The 18,005-nt window shown below is 41.9% G+C and overlaps 1 protein-coding gene across 5 annotated transcripts in view; it reads left to right on the forward strand.

Moving 5' to 3' along the window:
* Positions 1-18,005, forward strand: part of ZMIZ1 (zinc finger MIZ-type containing 1) — a 430,799-nt gene that overhangs the window by 280,060 nt on the left and 132,734 nt on the right. For all 5 annotated transcript variants that reach the window (XM_032231512.1, XM_032231507.1, XM_032231509.1 and 2 more), the window contains exons 6-7: positions 6,189-6,302; positions 12,761-12,866. The gene's annotated coding sequence lies outside the window, so the exon portion shown is untranslated. The remainder of the gene's footprint in view (positions 1-6,188; positions 6,303-12,760; positions 12,867-18,005) is intronic.

The raw sequence follows: 18,005 nt of genomic DNA on the forward strand, positions 1-18,005 counted from the left end.
CTCGCAAAGACCAGCATGCACACCAGAACCCAGAAGAGCAGTTGGCGATGGAGTTCACGCCCAGAAAGGATGCTCTGTGTGCCACCTCTGGCACATGTGCCATAGGTTTGCCCTATGGATATAGGTAGTCCTCAATTTATAACAGTTCACTTAGTGACTATTCAAGTTACAATGGCACTGAATAAAAGTGACTTATGACCATTTTTCAGAATAAACTACATTAGGATGCTTGACAGCTGACTCATATTTACGACGGGGGTCGCAATGTCCCAGAGTCACGTGATCCCCTTCTGCGACCTTCTGGCAAGCTAAGTCCCTGGGGAAGCCAGATTCACTTCACGATTGTGTGACTAATTTAACAACTGCAGAGATTTCACTTAATGAATGTGGCGAGAGAAGGTCGTAAAATGGGATGAAAACTCACTTATCAAATGTTTCACTTAGCAACATAAATTCTGGGCTCATTAGTGGGTCATAGGTCAAGGACTACCTGTATTTATAGTACTTTAGATCTTGGTAAACTGTTTGGTTTACGAAGAGAAGAACAACCAAGGTATTTGGGGGCTGGAGGCTATAACATACAATAAACAGTTGCAGGAACTGGGCATGGCTAGTCTGGTGAAGAGAAGAACCAGGGGAGAAATGATAGCAGTCTTCCAATATTTGAAGGGTTACCACAGAAAGCAGGGGGGTCCAGCTATTTTCCAAGGCACCTGAAGGCCAGACAAGGAATAATGAATGGAAACTGAAGGAGGAGAGATTCAACCTGGAAATAAGGAGGAATTTTCTGACAGTGAGAACAATCAACCAATGGAACAAAAGTTGCCTTCAGAAGTTGTGGTGCTCCATCACTGGAGGCTTTCAAGAAGAGACTGGACGTGCCATCTGTCAAAAATAATGTAGGGTCTCCTGCTTGGGTGGGGGTTTGGACTACTAGATGGTCCCTTCCTACTCTTTTAAACTGTTAAACCATGCGTGATCAGTTTTCATAAGAGGGAAGCAATAGGTTATAAATAAACATACACTACAAAAAAGACAAAACAATGTATTTGCCAGGATAACTATATAGATGAACTTATAACAGCACCAGAAGTTGAACCTCAAAGGAGACTTTACCTATTAGGTACTACATCATTCTGACCTCGTCTCAGAACATAATCCTTCAAAATGGAAGCACATTTGAGGGACCAGGAAGAAGTTCTTCCAATTAATCCTTAGCCAAGAATATTAGTCATCTATTGCCAAAAAGGCATTAAGAGTTCTTAACCTAATCTTGCAAAGCTTCTTTTCCGGTAATATTTTACTGCAAACTAGGGCATACAAAACCTTTGCTAGACCAATTCTCGAACACAGCTCGTCTGCCTGGAATCCACACTGTATATTGGACATTAGTACAATTCAGCGAGTCCAGAGATATTTCATGAGAAGAGTCCTCTACTCACAACAGAATCCCTTATGCTACCAGGCTCGAAATTTTGGCCTTAGACAACCTAGAACTACACCGTCTACAATCTGACCTAAGCGTAGTACACAAAATTGTCTGCTGCAACATCCTACCTCTCAATGACTACTTCAGCTTCAACCACAATAATACCCAAGCAGACAATAGATACAAACTCAAGGTAAACCGTTCCAAACTCGGTTGCAGAAAATACGACTTCAGCAACAGAGAGATCCAAAACTGTAACCCTTAGACTGTCTACTGTCGACCTCACCCCATTCCTAAGAGGTCCATAAAGGGGGTGTGCATAAGTGCACCAGCATGCCTTCCATCCCTGTCCTACTGTCCCCATTTACCTGTCCCCATTTGCTGTGTTCATATCTATATTTCATATCTGTTATCTCGTACATGTTTGACAAACGATATAAAATTAAATAAACAAAATATGGGTGTAAAATGTCATTCATTCAGCATGGAAAAAAGCTGCGGGGAGAGGTTTCCATGCTGGTGTTGCACCAAAGCAGGAAGGAGCCCTTGGCAATCTTTGATTGATGTAAAGGCAAACACACTCATTCAGCAGCCCCATCATTAGTTGTGTTGCTGTTTAGCAGTTCATTTAATGCAAGAAGCTCAGCAGATGTAACTGGGCAAAACAAACAGGCAGCTTTGAGCCAGCCTTCATAATTTGGCAGGACATTCCCATAAATAAATGCAGCAACTTGTTTAGCGCAGTGAAGGAGTTTTGTTACTCCAACAAAACCATTCAGGAGCTGTGAGGACATAACTATGCCTTTGGAGTCTTACTGGTTTTGAAAAGGAAATACTTTTTTCCACCCATGCCTGATGCATTATCCTAAATTAAGATTCTGCACTTATTTTGTCTCCAAATAAGTCAAGGTAACTCAAAAGGCCACAATTATTTGGTGTTCGTGTTGCTGTTGTCATCCGTTGAACCTGTAGTGCTCTTCATTTTGAACTGTGACTAGGGGTGCTATGATAGCAGTATTCCAGGATTTGAGAGGCTGCAACAAAGAAGACGGGGTCAACCTATGCTCCAAAGCACCAGAAGGCAAGATAGGTGGCTGTCCAGTCTCTTCTTAAAAACCTCCAGTGATGAAACACCTAAAGTTCTGGTGGCAGGCTGTTCCATTGATTAATTGTCGTTACTGTTAATAAGTTTCTCCTTAATTCCAGGTTGCTTTTCTCCTTGATTAGTTTCCATACATCATTTCCTGTCCTGCCTTCTGGTGCTTTGGAGAATAATTTGATCCCCTTCTCTTTATGGCAGCCCCTCAAATACTGGAAGACTGCTACATGTCCCCACTAGTCCTTCTTTTCTCTAGACTAGCCATACCCAATTCTTGCAACCGTTCTTCATATGTTTTAGTCTCCAGGCCTTTAATAGCAATAGCCCTTAGACTTATATACTTCACAGCCCTCTCTAAGCGGTTTACAGAGTCAGAGTATTGCCCCCAACGATCTGGATCCTCATTTTATCCACCTCAGAAGGATGGAAGTCTGAGTCAACCTTGAGCCTGGTGAGATTCAAACTGCCAAATTCCAGGCAGGCAGCAGAAGTAGCCTGCAGTACTGCACTCTAACCACTCCGCCACTGTGGCTCATTTAATCATCTTAGTTGCTCTTCTTTGCACTTGTTCCAAAGTCTCAACATCTTTTTTTTTGTGTAATTTGGTGGCCAAAACTGGATTCAGTATTCCAGGTGTGACCTTACTGAGGCTTTATAAAGCGGTACTCATGCATCACGTGGTTTTGATTCTATGCCTCTGTTTATATATGATCATAGCAACATTAGAATGAAAGCTTTCCCCTTTTGGTGTTTTCATGTTTATTCATTTATTCATACAGCGTAGGGCTATGTCTCTCTGTGCCCTTGTGATCTGGTTGTTCTTGACTCTCCCCTCATTTAGCCAAGCCCTCTGTATCCTGGTTTTGTGGTTGATTTTGCTTATTGGTGCTTCATATATGGTACAGATAGCCTTCTACTTACAACCGCAATTGGGAATAGAGCTTCCATTACTAAGCAGGGCAGTTGTTAAATGAGTTGCACCTAATTTTGCTCTCCTTCTTGCCACATCAGTTAAGTGAATCACTGCAAGTTGTTAAGTGAATCGTGTCATTTTTTTTAGCACAACGGTTCCCAACCTTTGTGGCTGGGCGGGGGGGGAGGCAGGGGGAACCAGGCTGTGCAAGCACATGCATCCACCTCAACTCAGGACAGCAGTGTTCCGATATCTCAGGGGCTGCCACCAAAAAGAGGGAGTCAAACTACCTGAGCGTAGGACAAGAAGCAATGGGTGGAAACTAATCAAGGAGGGAAGCAACTTAGAACTAAAGAGAAATTTCCTAGCAGTTAGAACAATTAATCAGTGGAACAACTTGCCTCCAGATGTTGTGAATGCTCCAACACTGGAAGGTTTTAAGAAGATGTTGGATAACCATTTGTCCGAAATGTTGTAGGGTTTCCTGCCTAAGCAGGGGGTTGAACTAGAAGACCTCCAAGTTCTCTTCCATCTCTGTTATTCTATTCTATTCATGTGCACGGCGGTCCAGCATGCATGCACATATAGCTCGACTAGTTGAGCTGCATGCACATGTGCATGCGCGCTGGCCCACCACTTGTGTGAGTCGAGCTGCGTTCATGCGACTGGTTGCAAATAGGCCATGGCCCAGAGTTTCAATACCCCTCATTTAGCAGCTCAATTGAAGAGATTCACCTTAATAGCCAAAATTCTATTTAGTGGATACCATACAGCAGGGGTGTCAAACTCAAGGCCCAGGGGGTGCTTAGATTTGGCCTGTGGGGCCTCCCTGGAAACAGCGATTGATTGCCCCACAATGCCTCTGCCAGGGAAAATGGGGCTTGGCCCTCCTGGGCTCTATTTTAGCTGACAGAGGGTCACAGGAGGCCATCTCAGCCGAAAAAGGAGATTGGGAGCCCATTTTTGCTGGCAGAGCGCTCAGGCCACCAGAGGCACCCCCGACACAAGTGACGTCGAGCTGGCCATGCCCACCCTGGCCACCAGAGGTGATATTCTGTTGGTTTGCCCCGGTTTGGGCAAACCAGCAGCGACGGCGGCAGGATGCTCTGACCCCCCGCACCCACCCAGATGTCATCACGAAAGCTCTGCGCATACACAAAGGGTTCTGCGCATAAGCGCTGCCTACATGCTCCTGGTTCCAAACTAGTAGCAAAGGATAAGAGGAAACCATTTCTGCTGGCCACGCCCACCCCAGTCCCCCAAGGTTAAACACAACCCTGATGCAGCCATCAATGGAATCAAGTTGGCACCCCTGATGTACAAAGTGCTTAGGTAAGACACTAAGTGGGATTTGAAGATATAATGCCATTGCCCGCTCTCAAAACGTCCAAAACTACTACAGTCTTAGGGTCAACATGCTTTTACACTGTCTGTATTTCTTATCCTTCTCATGGTAAGAGAACTTTAACGAATGAGCAGGAATCCATCCCTGTTTTGATTCTGTTCTTTTTATGGCAGCACATGTACAAACCTCTGTGCAACATTTCCCTTCTATATCTTATTCTTTTAAGGATTTGGCTGCATGCTTGTAACTCTCAGTTTTTGAGGATGAGGATTTGTGTCTTCCAAGTTGCAGAGTGTCTGGGAGTTTCTCCCCCATTCTGCAGTGAGAATCAACAAGATTCCCATGCTGCTTTGTACACTTCAAAACTTTGAGGTCAAAAGTTTAATGTTTCAGAAAGGCCAGTCTACCTAGATGAATCATGAGTGACATTTAAGAAAAGCAGTAAGACTGCAGTGAAGATACCTCTATTCTTCACAGCTTCCTCACTAGGAAACCTCTCTTCTATTCTCTGACGGTTTAGAGATTTGCAAAGATTCTTCTCTTGGGCCAAGATTTGACTTGTTAGACAATTTTATTCTTGATTTGATCATTTTAATCACAATGGTTTATTCTGTTTATACTTTTAACGCTTGGTTAGCTGCCTCGAGTGCTCACCGGAATAGCAAGGATGAACATAAATCAAATCAACAGATATTGATTTCAGATGTTGGTGCACTTCCACAAGAAGGAAAAAATTAGACCTTGTGTGTAAGCCATACCAACGTCACCTATATGTTAGTCAATATGCAGTAATGGCCAAAATTGTGGAAACCTTTTTTTTTGTGGGGGAGGGGGAGGTTAAATTATCTTTCCATTGATATATAATTTTATGGTACTAACTCCAAGAAAATGGTGTTATTGTCATCAAACCTCAAAAATACACTTTTTCCCCCCAAAAGGTTTTTGTCAGAATTTGTTGCATAAATTCAAATCCAGAAGCACACACAGATAACTGATGCAGCAGGATTCATTAACTTCTTTATATACATAAGAATAGTTGAATAAATGTACAATACCAACAGGTGGTTCTTCCGAGTAAACACAAGGCAGGAGAGTTTAAAGACAACCCTAGCAGTTAGATTCATTTCAGCAGACAAGCCCAGACAGACTGCTAGTTTATTTCTCAGAGCAGCTTAAGTTTCTGTTTCAATTCTTTGCACAGACTCAGATCTGTTTAAGCTCTCATTGGCTGACAGTTGCTATTCCTATTCATTTGCTGACCTTGTTACCATGTCTCTCCCAGTCATGAATATTCTAACACATTTTGGCCACTACTGTATGTATATATATAAAAACATCATTTAGTCAGAGAGCATGGATGTACCTAATCGTCTTCAGTTCTTCTCTTTCTGTTTTATTCCAGCATTTACAAAATCCTGCCAATTTCCACAATGCAGCTACTGAACTTCTGGACTGGTGTGGTGATCCAAGAGCTTTCCAGAGGCCCTTTGAACAGAGCCTTATGGGCTGTTTGACGGTATGGCAACTTTACACACACACACACACACACACACACACACACACACACACACACACACAAACATTCCAATTCAACATTAAATGGAGAAAAAAATGACAGCATTCCTCTCAATCTTGCCAAGAAGCCAGTGACCTGTTGAAATACAGTTATTACTCCATTTGTTTACATATAAATGTCAGTCTTGTGGTTTCAAACAAAAAATAGAAAAAGAGGAACTTTGGTTAAGCTATTCTGCATTGTTGTTCCAAAACCTGCCTTACTCACTTTCTTTAAAATAGCAGATACATGTATTTACCAGCCAGTTTTAGGAATATATACACAGAGTTAAGGGACGCGGTGGCTCAGTAGCTAAGATTCTGAGCTTGTCGATCAGAAAGGTTGGCAGTTTTGTGGTTGGAATCCCTAGTGTCACGTAACGGAGTGAGCTCCCAGCTTACTTGTCCCAGCTTCTGCCAACCCAGCAGTTCAAAAGCATGTAAAAATGCAAGTAGAAAAAATAGGAACCACCTTTGGTGGGAAGGTAAGAGTGTTCCATGTGCCTTTGCCGTTTAGTCATTCCAGCCACATGACCACGGAGACATCTTCGGACAGTGTTGGCTCTTCGGCTTTGAATCGGAGATTAGCACTGCCCCCTAGAGTCGGGAACGACTAGCACATAGATGCAAGGGGAACCTTTACCTTTACCTTTTACACAGGGTTAACTTTAAAAAGGAGCACCGTATTCCTAATCAGGCTTAAAGGCAGTTGCTAACCATTTTTGTGAGAAATTCTCTCAAAATTTCTGAACGGAATTTGTTTTGTACTGGAATGACGCTATCAGGGTTTTTTTAAATACTGATTATGGTTTTATCATAAAAAGTAAAATAGAAAACAGAAAAACAAACAAATGAAACAATACATTAAACCCTAACAACAACAACAACAACAACAACAGAAATAAAATAGTGTACAAAAAGAAAAGGAAAAAGTGATCAAGTAAGTTTAATGTTTAACATGTAGGATCCACCCTGACTGGGTGCTTAAAAAAGACTCACATTTATGATGGTTGCAATGTTCCTGGATCACATGATATGCACCTCATGATCACATGATCACCTTTTCTGACCTTCAGACAAGCAAAGTCAATGAGCTAATCCAGATTCCTTTAACACAACAGTGTCACTAACTTAACAACTTCACTGATTCACTTAACAACTGTGGCAAGAAATGCCGTAAAATGGGACAAAGCTCATGTAACAAATGTCTCAGCAACATAAATTTGGGACTCAATGGTTGTTCGTAAGTTGAGGACCACCTAAACAGAGTAACGAGAGCAAATGGAACCTTCTTTTAGCAAGTGTTTTCAGTGGCCCTTCTGTGAAAATAATTGATTTAGAATGCAGCCCATGACGTGACGTTGGCTGTAAAAATTATGTGTTTCAGTTGTGGCAGAAAGCAGCAAAGTTGCTCAGGGACAGAATAATACTTTGCACGCCAAACACCTCTGTTTTGATTCCTGCAATTTTAAGGTTGGTTTGAGAAATTTCCCTCTATGAATCTGTGAAGAGATTCAAGCGCTTTGCGTGTAGGGAATGGGAATTAGCAGCATTCTCTGTGTGTAAAATGATAACATTTGACTTCATTCATTCATTCATTCATTCAGTGAATTTTTGCTCCCTTCTATCCCGTGCTAGTTACATATAAAAGATAAAGTTTCCCCTTGTCAAGTGAGGGGAAAATCAGGAGATTCAGGCAGTTCATATGAGTGTAAAGATTTATTGCAAGCTTAAGCTCTCTACAAGAATCTGGCCAACTAGCAGTCAAGGGAAATGAGCGGGAGATAAGAAAGACATTCAAGGTTGGCTGGAGATAGATCTCTTGTGGGCGCGCAGGGACTTACGACTGAAGACATATTTGGCGCCCTCCCTTGGGCTCAGCCTGGTCACCTCCTACCTCCCTGGTTAATCATATCTGACCCTAGGGGGTGGTTTTCACCTCTGGTTCTCTCAGCAAGGGAGCCAGCATTGTCCATAGACTCTTCTGTGGCCACGTGGCTACAGGTAATCCTCAACTTACGACCACAATGGATCCCCAAATTTCTGTTGCTAAGCGTGCCAGTTAACTGAGTTTTGACCTATTTTACAATCTTACTTGCTACAGCTGTTAAGTGAACCACTACAGTTGTTAAGTTAGCAATATGGTTGTTAAATGAATCTGGCTTCCCCATTGACTTTGCTTGTCAGAAGGTTGCAAAAGGGGAACACGTGACCCTGGGACACTGCAACTGTCATAAATATAAATCAATCAGAATAGAGCTGGAAGGGACTTTAGAGGTCTTCTAGTCCAACCCCCTATACCATTTCAGAGAAGTGGCGGCTAGGAAATTGCCAAGCATCTGAATTTTGATGTGTGAACAACTCTCCTAAGTGACTTTTTTTCAGTGCTGTTGTAACTTTGTAAGTCACTAAATGAAGGGATATAAATCAAGGCCTGCCATATTTTCCACCCTAGTTCGCATTCGGTGTATGTTGCAAACAATGAAATTGCACCTCTGGGGCCTTGCGGAGAGTAAGAAAATGTACGCCGCATTGGGGAAACTTTTTCCCAAGTTTTTTAATCTAAGGAAAATAAGATTTAAGCACTTGAGATTGAACATTTAATATGATATCTATCGAATCACATCTGCTGAGATGACCATAATGATGGCTAGTTTGTCTGCCAACTAAGTTTGACCATAAAGGGTTCAGCGATACCTTGAAGACTTCCATCTGATGAATAAACTTGGGAAAACAATTGCTTTATCCAGGGGTCAGATTCAAAAATTTAGCAAGGGATTCTCTGCCCAGTTGCTGGGTGGGCATGGCCATGGTGGGTGTGGCCTAGTCGGCCTCCTGCACCATGGTGGGGGGCATATCTGCCCTCTCTGGCCTCCCAAGGCTTTTTATTGAGCCTCCGGGAGGGGGAAATTGGCATCCCCTGGGCTTTGGAGGCCCTCCAGAAGCTGGAAATGGGCCTGTTTCTGGAACTTCTGGTAGGTCCATATTTCACCCTCCCCAGGCTCCAGAGGCTTTCCCTGAGCCTCCAGGAGGGGGAAAATGGCAACACCCAGGCTCTGGAGGCCAGAAACGGGCCCATTTCCAGACTTCCAGAACTTCCAGTAGGCCCGTTTTTCGCCCTCCCAGAGCCTCCGCATGGGCCCTTCACTTACCTGGCACAAAAAACGGGCCGCGTAGAGACTCCTGGAGGGCTTGGCAGGGTGGGCAACTGAGCAAAATTAGCATCCGATTTTCCTGAACCGGTGAGAACCAGCTGAATCTCACCCCTGGCTTTATTCCATTCATAGTCTACACGGTGGCTTTTAATATAGAATTACTATTGCTTCCAGATTTCCATGGAAATATTTCACCCCTCATCTTTAAACTGCAGCAAACCACTCATCCAACGCGGGATCACATGGATTGCAATATTTTATCATTAATTATGAAAAAAGTGAATCATGTGAGATACTTTGGATTTAATAAGAACCGTGCAGTTGTGCTGACTAGCTAATACTAAAAAGCAGCATTTCATTAGCTTGGATAGATGATTATATAGTTTCGCTTCTCTTCTGTACTGTTTTTTAATATATATATATATATATATATATATATATATATATATATATATATATATATAATATATATATATATATATATATATATATATATATAGCAAGCCGTGTTGGACACAGATAATTGCATTTAATGAACCCTTCCTTTAATTCTTCAAGGAGATTTTATAGTAAAACTATGATGACAAATTAGTTCTTGCAGCATAAGCCCTTTGGAGTAAAAATATAGCTGAAAACAAAAAGCTGGCCCTAAATTAATAAAATGCTACTAAATGCTTCTGTCTTCCTGTTCCTCTTTAACTTTCTAAATTAAGGGGATGTTAATATGATTCACAGGACGCTGTGTGGCTAAGACTCTGAGCTTGCCGATCATAAAGTTTGGCAGTTTGGCGATTCGAATCCCTAGTGCCACGTAACGGAGTGAGCTCCCGTTACTTATCCCAGCTTCTGCCAACCTAGCAGTTTGAAAGCATGTAAAAATGCAAGTAGAAAAATAGGGACCACCTTTGGTGAGAAGGTAACAGAGTTCTGTGCGTCTTAGGTATTTAATCATGCCGGCCACCTGACCCCAGAGACATCTTCGGACATCGCTGGCTCTTCAGCTTTGAAACGCAGATGAGCACCACCCCACTAGAGTCAGGAACAACTAGCACATATGTGCGAAGGGAACCTTTACCTTTTTAATTATATCTTACACATGCTCTCGGTATTGACCAAAGATTTATCAGTGGATAAGGGTAAAAGCAAAAGAAAAGTGGACAAAAGATGTTAAAAAACTACCAACCTAGCTGTTCGTAAGCATGTAAAAATGCAAGTAGAAAAATAGGAGCCACATTTGGTGGGAAAGTAACAGCATTCCGTGCGCACTCAGCATTTAGTCATGCTGGCCACATGATCACGGAGACGTCTTCCGACAACGCTGGTTCTTCTGCTTTGAAACAGATGAGCACCGCTCCCTAGAGTCAGGAATGACTAGCACATATGTCCGAGGGGAACCTTTACTTTTACCTTTAATATAATTCTCAAATAACACTTTCTGTGTGTCATGCATATAAATGGATTTTTTGTGTGTGGTTGTGTTATCTGAGAGGGGAGTGGGCCTAAATCAAAGCCAATACTTTTGAAGACGTAAGTGTGGATATCAATGATCCCAACCAATCAAATGCAACCCTTGAGATTGTGAAGATCCTACTGAATTATTTCAAGAGATCATGGGTGATCTTGACCTGATCCAAGGCTGCAGCGGTGGCTTGCAGTCTTACAACCACATTTGGAACCAGAATTCCCATCGCTAATCAAGGCCATTGTTATGTCAGTCCTACCCGATTTTTTTTCTGCCATGGTTCTTAAGCAAATCACTTCAGTTATTAAGTGAATCACGTAATCATTAAGAAAACTTCCCCGCTCAGTTTGCTTGTCGGGAGGTTGCAAAATGTCAATCACATGACCTGTGATGTGGCAACCATTATGAATGCTTGCCCATTGCCACACCCAGAGGTTTAATCCTGGGGAATGCTTCAGTGGTCAAAAGTGCAAGAACCGGTTGCAAATCACTTTTTTAAGGGCCATTTTCACTTCAAAATAGCAATATCCATAGCACTTAGACTTATATACCGCTTCACGGTGCTTTCATAGCCCTCTCTAAGCGGTTTACAGAATTAGCCTATTGCTCCCAACAATCTGGGTCCTCATTTACCCACCTTGGAATGATGGAAGGATGAGTCACCTTGAACCGGTGAGATTTGAACTGCCAAACTGCAGCTAGCAGCCAACTGAAGTAGCCTGCAGTACTGCACTCTAACCACTGCGCCACCTCAGCTCGGGAGCCCATTTTCACTGGCAGAGTGCTCAGGCCACCACAGGCGTCCCCCGACATGAATGACATTGAGCTGGGGATACACACACACACAAGGTCAAACACAACTGTGATGCAGCCCTTAATCGAGTTTGACACCCCTGCCCTAAAACATCTGGAAGATTTTAATCTTATTTTGTCCCTCTAGGCTTCCAGAAATGCAAAGCAAATTTGCAGCCTTTCTAGAAACTCAAAAGTGAAACTGGTTCTTCTCCAAGTCACCTTTCATTCCACCACCACCACCACCACCACCACCAGTGTCTCCAATGTCTCTGGAGACAAAAATCCTCCATGGATGATGGAGAATTGAGATTTTAAGTCACATCTCAAAAGCAGTAAGAAGTATAGAATGTGGCCTCCTATGAAGGGTATCCTGACAGCTTGCTTACTTTTAACCTTGATGGTTTATTGTTCACTCTTGGAGGGCCTCTGGAGCCCGGGAGAGGCTGTTTCTGTCCTCCTGTGAGACTTGAGGAGAAGCCTCTGGAGCCTGGGGAAGGCAAAAAATGGGCCTCCCCGAAGTCCAGAAACAGGGCCCATTTCTGTCCTCCAGAGGGTCTCCGGAGGCCAGGGGAGGCCATTTTCTTCCTCCCGGAGGCTTGAGTAAAACCTCTAGAGCCTGGGGAGGGTGAAAAACGGGCCCTCTTGGAAGTCCGAAATGGGTCCGTTTCTGGCCTCCCAGAGGTTCGAGGGAAACCTCCGGAGCCCCCCCACCTGCCATGGGGCAGGAGGCTGAGTAGGCCACGCCCCATCATGGCCATGTCTAAAAACCAGTTGCTAAAATTTTTGAATCCCACCCCTGGCTGCAGACACTCCATGCGCTTTGAGGAATGAAAGCAGAAACACTGTGCAGCCCTAGCAGAAATTAAAGAAAGGGAACAAAAGCTTCCAAGTTCTGTTCTTATACAATTGAGTTCTTCCAGCGGTAGGTTGGCGAGCAACTGACGATTTCCCAGAAACTCTCTGTTGATGATTTCACTTCTTTCTTTTTTTTCCCCTTTTTTTTCTCAGGTGGTTAGCAGAGTGGCAGCACAACAGGGTTTTGACCTGGACCTTGGATAACCGGTTACTAGCTGTTTGCGCAGCCAACAGGGACAAGTTCACACCGAATCAGCTGGTAGAACAACCGGTGTTCTTTTCCAGATGTAGTTGGGGGGGTTTTTTGGGGGGGGTGCCAGTGACAACCTTGACAAGCATAAACAATGTGCTTTTGTGCGTCTCTGGTAAAGCGGAGAGGTTTTGTTTGCTTTCTCTTAACAGCGCTTCTCTTAAAAATACACTGGGATGAGAAAAAGATATTTGGATTGCCATTTCTGTTTTTCAAAGGGTCTCAAGAAATATGGTATGATAGCTTTATTGATTAGCCTATAGGCCCGTGATGGCAAACCTTTTCGGCGCCGAGTGCCAAAAAGGGAGCACTTTGCACGTGTGCTCACCCAACTGGCCTGCAACCGGGAAGAAGAGCTGCCCAGGGGGCATGCGCAGACCAGAAAATGAACTTCTGGTTTCCAGAGCACGCATGTGCGCTGGCCAGCAAGTCTTCCAGTTACTGGCACACATGCACACGCGCCAATCAGCTGGGTGATGCGCATCCTCACACCGGAAAACAGAAGACAAACTCTTCCAGTTTCTGGCACTGCTGCACATGCAAAAGCCAGCTGATCGTCACATGCACATGAGCGCCCAAAACCCGGAAGAGAAACAGGTGACGCACATGCCAGGTGACATGGCTCCACATGCCACTTTGGGCACACATGCCATAGGTTTGCCATCATGGATGTATCAAAACACAAGATTGAAACACGTATCTCAATAAAATCTTATACAAACAATTTTAAATAAGAGCAAGGTAAAATACAATGGTATAGGGTAAGATACAATATAATTTAATACATAAATATATAAAATAGAATAGAGGCAGTTACCTTGGTCCATATGCCAAACGAATGACCCATTGGGATCCCATATCAAAACAATTTACTTTATGTGTGGCCAGAACCTGAAAATAACATTTAACAGAGCACCAAATGGTTTAGTTGAGATCTGCATACCTGGGACTGATTGGAGTAGATTGTAAGGGTGACACCGAAATATAATTTTATGTCATTTATTCTGTTTTATATATTTATGTATTAAATTATATTGTATGAAATTAAATTATATAGTTATTATCCTATAACTATTGTATTTTACCTTACTCTTATTTTAAGTTGTTTGTATAAGATTTTATTGACGATATGTGTTTGAACCTTGTGCTTTGATATGGCCTATAGGCTAATCAATTAAGCTATCATATCATATAATCAAAAGAGAAATAAATAACCTAAAAAAGGTAATTGATAGAGAGCGAATGAGCAATCCCAGAGAAATTCTACCCAAGTGGTGATGATCGTGGAGAACTTTGACCCGGATAGTGTACTCTGCATGTGTTCAGTCGTTCATTCGTTGGTTGATTTAATAATTCATTGATGCATTCATTTATTTGTGGATACATGAATCAGCCAGGCCTATTTATTGGTGTTTGAAAGCAACACTCCCAGCCATTACAGTATTTGCTTGTGATTTGTGGCTTCCATCCTAGATGATTTCTATTCTTGAAAAGTTAAAAGGGTTGGAGATGTCATGCCTTCCATTTTTCAATAAAAAAATGTGTTGGCAACCTAGTGTCCATGACAGATTATAATTTGCTAGCATCCTTTCAGTCTATTAGCAATAGGAATAGCCCTTAGACTTATATACCGCTTCACAGTGCTTTACTGCCTTCTCTAGCAGTTTACAGAGTCAGCATGTTGTCCCCAACCCATCTGGGTCCTTGTTTGACTGACCTCGGAAGAATGGAAGGCTGAGTCAACCTTGAGCCAATCGGGATCGAACTGCTGGCAGTTGACAGAATTAGCATGCAATAATGCATTCTAACCACTGTGCCACCACACAGTGTATTATATAACACGGATGTTGTGTTGTGTATCATACAATGCACTCAGTTACACTAATTACTTAAATCACCTTCGGTGATGATTTTTTTTCTTTTGAATGGGAACATGATGTGTATTTAAGCCTGTTGTTGTTATTGTTGTTTTTAACCCTTTAGTCATGTCTAACTCTTGGCGACTTCATAGACAGGTGCTGTCTATGCTACCCTGTCAAACACAGTTTCTTTCAGTTGTTGGATGTTAAACTTTGCTTCTCCTCTATATACATCTGGACCTAATCTTTACATACTACTAGATCAGCTCAATTAACTTTTGGGAATCTTTTCTGATCCCAAATATCCTGGCAAGGTATTACCATTCATCCAACCCTAGTCATTTCCAAATATATGATATAATCTGTCCCTCTCACCTGGGACACAGGTAAGATCATTCTGCGTGTTTTGGAACCACTTTGCTAGCTGTCCCGCCGTCCACGGGCTCTGTGACCTGATGGTGTAGTTATTTATTTTTGATGTGGCCCTCATTTTAACACCCTAAATTAGCTACATACTGAGGACTCGCAGGGCAATCTCATTATTAATCAAAACACCCACAACAAAACAATCAGTTCAAGGCAGCTTATTATTATTAGAATAAGATAAAATCAGCACCAAGCAATCTTAAAAAGGTCACCGTGATTAAGTCGCAGTAGCAGTGTGAGATTAAAATAAGAACAGAGAGAACGGGCTAGCCAGAAGTTCTCTTCCAAGTAACTATCAGCTCAGCATGTGTGAGGTGAGCATTTTAAAGAAGCGTTTTGAGAATATCAGGTACCAGGTAATAATGTAGACTAGAGAAAGAAGCTGGGTTTTAAAGGTTTCAACAGGAACGTTCTTATTATATACAGGCCCCTCTTCTCAAATTAGTTATCTGCAGTGGAGCAGCTGCTTTTCAGCTGGGTGTATTCACAAATTCAGTATGAAGTACTGATTGATTCAAATAAGTGCCGCATTTAAAGTTGTTTAATGGAAGGTATAAAATTAAACAGCCTTTTGAATCAAGCTTGATTCCTGTGGATTCCAAGGAGACACCACATTCTTGTCAGCAATACTGAAGTGAGATTGCTGTTGTTGCTTCTGATTATTATTCCTCCGTTTCAGATTCCCAGTCTACACAACAGCACTGGGATGTCCTGTTAGTCCTTTTAAGGACTAACAGAGCCCAACCTGGAGTAACTTCTAAGCCAGAGGTCAGCAACCCGCAACTCTGGGGCTGCATGTGGCTCTTTCATTACTCTGCTGTAGCTCCCTATCGCCGGTCGGCGCCAAAATTTTGAGAGAAGCTTCCAGGGTTGTTTTTTTTGGGGTGGTGGTGGTGGAAGCACAACGCACCAGAAGGAGACTCTATGGCAAGGAGCTGGTTTTCTGGTCAGTTCCATAATTGATAGGGCTTTCGGTTAGGACAGGTAGAGGAAAAAGGACGCTGTGCTAGACTCTATAGTGGGGGAACCGGACTTCTGGTTGGCTCCAGAATTGAACGGGGACTTCCGGTTAGGACCTTTGTGGCTCTTTGAGTGTTTAAGGTTGCCGACCCCTGGGTTAGGGTTAGGGTTATTTAGAATATGAAGCTCAGCCTTCTGCTCACTATCCAAATTCAAAAAATCTTTTTTATTTTTATTATTACATTTTTTATTATTTTTTAAAATATACATCCATGTTGAGTGTGGGCAGAGTTAGTTCTGGATATCCTTCATATTAATCCAATTCACAGTAACAATTAGTAATCGCTGTCACATTTATCAAATTTAAGTAATACTCATTATTGTTCAAACATACATAAACAAAAAATGCCTAGCTCCTCATCTTTATCTCTATCTTTCTTGTCCAATCTAAACTTTTCTCTAGTATGTATAGGCATTCATATTAATCCAATTCATGCTAACAATGTTAGTAATCTCTATCACATTTATCAAATTTAAGTAATCCTCATTATATTATTTAAGCATACATTTAAAAAATGCCTAACATGTAAACTTCTAATCTTTCTATTTTTATTCATTCTATAAACATTTATATTCTAATATTTCCCCTATCTAATTTTATTTCTGCCACTTTCAGTTTACAATCAGGTTACTTTAATATATATAGGGCAATTCAAACAATCTTAATAGATGCCTGTCAAGCTTCCACTCTACTCAAAAGGAATCAACTTCTCCAGTTAATTGGTTCTACTATCAAACTGTTCTAACTAACTAACTCTTCCTAACCAGAATAGAAAACATCTCTTATTGTGGCTAAAGACAAAAATATTCTCCCATAATATGACATTGTGGAACATTCTTTTGGAAATGACCATTCGAAGTCTGGTATATATAGATCAAACCAAGCCATGATTTATCTGATTTCTTTTTTTCAAAAAAGCAACAGTAAGAGCAAAGTGACATAGCAATAGCAATAACACTTAGGCTTATATACAGGGCTTTACAGCCCCATCTAAGCAGTTTACAGAATCAGCCTATTGGCCACCAACAATTTGGGTCCTCATTTTACCCACCTCGGAAGGATGGAAGGCTGAGTCAAGCTTCAACTGGTCAGCATCGAACTGCCAAACTGCTGGCAGCCGGTGATTAGCAGAAGTAGTCTGCAGTACTGCACTCTAACCACTGTGACCTTCTGACAAGCAAAGTCAACGAGGAAGCCCGATTCACTTAATAACCATGTTACTAACTGAACAGCTGCAGTGATTGGCTTCACAACTGCAGCAAAAAAGTCGTAAAATGGGGCAAAACTCATTTAACCAATGTCTCGCTCAGCAACAGATGTTTTGGACATTTGGACACAAAGGGAGATCTACCGGTGTGACTTTTCTCCTCTGTCTTCATTTCTGTTCCTTAGAATCTGGAGAATGGTGTTTTCTGAATTCCTTGAGGAAAAAAAGCAGTAGGAACCTTACAGCTTCCTATTTCTGACTCGTCAGGAGTTGCTCCACGGGAGCTAAGTGGAGGAAAGCTGAGCTTCACAGCATTATCATATCATTTTACAATTAATTCTTAACATCCCATTAATTATCTCCCTGCCCCCGTTACACGCTATTGAGATTCTCTCTGCTTTCATTCCGATTTTGATTTTTTAACCTTTGTTCCATCTCCCTTCTCTTAACGTCTTTTTCCTCTGATTTTCTACCAAGTATTCTTCATATCATTTTTGCGCTTTTGATGCTTGTTGATAAGAATAAGGACCATGTAAAAAAGAAAGCTCTGATTTATTTAATCTGGAGGAAAGAAAACTATGGTAAGGAATGCTGGTAGAAGAAGAATTGATCTTTATTTTTTTTTTTAAATATAA

Source organism: Thamnophis elegans, chromosome 15 (genome assembly GCF_009769535.1).
Source record: "Thamnophis elegans isolate rThaEle1 chromosome 15, rThaEle1.pri, whole genome shotgun sequence".
NCBI classification, from domain to species: domain Eukaryota; kingdom Metazoa; phylum Chordata; class Lepidosauria; order Squamata; family Colubridae; genus Thamnophis; species Thamnophis elegans.